Consider the following 2504-nt stretch of genomic DNA (forward strand, 5'->3'; position numbering starts at 1 on the left):
TGATAAGAGAACACTGATCCGTAGCATGAGAACCTGCACAAAGCTCACAAACCATAGCTATTTGATTAACTCCATACGTAGCCAAAGAATCAACCTTCATTGATAGCGCTTGGAGCTGGGCTGCAATAGCGGTGGCTGCATCAACTTCCAGAATACCTGCTACCTTGCCTGATGTCATCCTCTGAGTTGGGTTTTGATGCTCATTTGCAGCCATCGTCTCAATAAGATTGTACGCCTCAGTATAGCTTTTAGCCCATAAGGCGCCTCCCGCTGCTGCATCGAGCATGGGCCGAGATTGAGCCCCCAAACCATTATAAAAACCAGTGATTACCATCCAATCCGGCATTCCATGATGTGGACATTTTCTCAACATTTCCTTGTAGCGTTCCCAAGCCTCGCACATAGATTCTGTAGGTTGCTGCGCAAACTGAGTAAGAGCACTCCTCATAGCAGCAGTCTTTGCCATTGGATAAAACTTCACCAGAAACTTTTGCGCAAGATCTTGCCACGTAGTGATTGACCCAGCTGGTTCAGAATATAACCAGTCTTTAGCCTTATCCCTCAGTGAGAATGGGAAAAGCCTCAACTTGATAGCCTCATCAGTCACGCCATTATACTTAAAAGTACTGCAGATCTCGACAAAATTCCTTATGTGCATGTTGGGGTCTTCAGTTGCCGCTCCTCCAAAAGAAACAGAATTCTGCACCATCTGAATAGTGCCCGGCTTGATTTCAAAGGTGTTAGCTTGAATAGCCGGATGAAGGATGCTTGACTGAATGTCATCAATTTTAGGCCGAGAAAAATCCATAAGAGCTGGATCAGCTTGAACAATATGATCTCCCATATTTACTGGTTCTTTCTGCTCAGTTCCTGAATCCGAATCCTCAAAATCTAACTTCTCCGGTGTATCAAGAACTTCGTCTTTCTCCTCAGCTGTATCTAAGGTCCTCTTGCGAGCACGAGAACGAGTTTGCATAAACGCACTAAAGTACCTGAAACACAACCGAAAAGAGTAATTAACTACTACGTCCTAATCACTGAGTCCTAATGACCAATGATGGTAAGTGCATAAACTAAACAAATACGCCGATTCCCCGGCAGCGGCGCCAAAAACTTGTTAGGGCGAAATCACGCACTAATATTCACGCAAGTATACGCGTTCGCAAGTAATATAGAATACTTTCTAGTTCGTTCCCTCAGAGACTCAGACTAAGTTATTGTCTAATTTAACTCACTCACCAATGTATGATTACTTCTCAATGTTAAGATAATAACACTTAAAATTGTTGATTAAATATTAACTATAATTAACTACTTAATTAACCACTTAACTAACACTGCAATTTATCAATAATAAAACATTCATGAGATCACAACTTCATTATTACTTCCTTCTATAGCCATAGTTATTACCTTTAGCATGTGACAGTGATGATATTAATCGAATAACACAAAACTGATAAAAGCCAACTTTCATTGTACTAATACCATTCTACCAAACATCCACAATTAAGATAGAAATTGAATAGTCATCAATTATGTTGAGTTCCTATATGTCTACAGAAATTGACAACACAATGATTTAAGCACAAGTTACTCCTTTTGATTACATAGGGCAAATAAAACTGTTAGAGTTACCCACTAATCATGCACAACGTACATGAACCTATGCTAGCATGGCAAGTTCTAAACCTCAAGATCCACTGTCGCTTCACAAGAGATTAACACCCTATCTTATATGTTCGCGACGCACATAAGACGAATACGCACAACCTATACTAGATATCATGCAATCATCACACACTAAAGTATTAAAAAATTAACTAAAGAATTCCATAATAAATCCATTGCAACCCCATGATCACGATTAGCCCATAATAGAACTTATCGCCATCATGGGTTCATATGAAATCATGATAAACGAACACAAGAAAATAACAACTAAACTAATTATATTAAAACAGAGTACGTCACAAGAGTAAATAAGTCAAAGCAAGAAAACTAGCATCCAACGTTACAACGAAACAAGAATCACAAGAATATATGCTTCCTCTTCGTTGCTGTGTGCTAAATCGGTCTTCTTCCTTATCTCCTTCGCTTCTTGCAAAACACAATCTAAAACATAATCCCTTCTTAATACCCTGTGAAAAACGTCTCAAATCTACTTATATAATAGTCCCATAAAACTCAGATTACATAGAAGTTGGAAGCCAAACAGAAGTAGAAGTCTAAAATAATATATTTTTTCCCCGACCCTGCGCGGCCGCTCAGCATTTCTGTGCGGGCACGCAAGGCTGCTGCGCGGCCGCTCAGCATAGCTGCGCGGGCGCGCAGGACCCTACTGGAAAATTTCCAGGTTTGCTCCGTTTCTTCGCCGTAATCTGCCCGTTCTTTTCCTCTCGCAATGGTGAACACATGCCAAGGCTTATTCTTGATGATTCCTCCTCCGAAATGCAACTAATACCCTGAAATGCATAAACACTAGAAAAACGCATCAAATACAC

General features: G+C 40.2%; 1 non-coding gene across 1 annotated transcript; it reads left to right on the plus strand.

Annotated features, from left to right (window-relative positions):
• Positions 1 to 344: 344 nt before the first annotated feature.
• LOC141662514 (small nucleolar RNA R71) lies at positions 345 to 451 on the plus strand. The gene has a single exon (XR_012550626.1). It is a non-coding gene; the product is annotated as a small nucleolar RNA R71 (small nucleolar RNA).
• The last annotated feature ends 2053 nt before the right edge of the window (positions 452 to 2504 follow it).

The sequence above is a fragment of the Apium graveolens genome, chromosome 5 (genome assembly GCF_009905375.1).
Source record: "Apium graveolens cultivar Ventura chromosome 5, ASM990537v1, whole genome shotgun sequence".
In the NCBI taxonomy this organism is placed as follows: Eukaryota; Viridiplantae; Streptophyta; class Magnoliopsida; order Apiales; family Apiaceae; genus Apium; species Apium graveolens.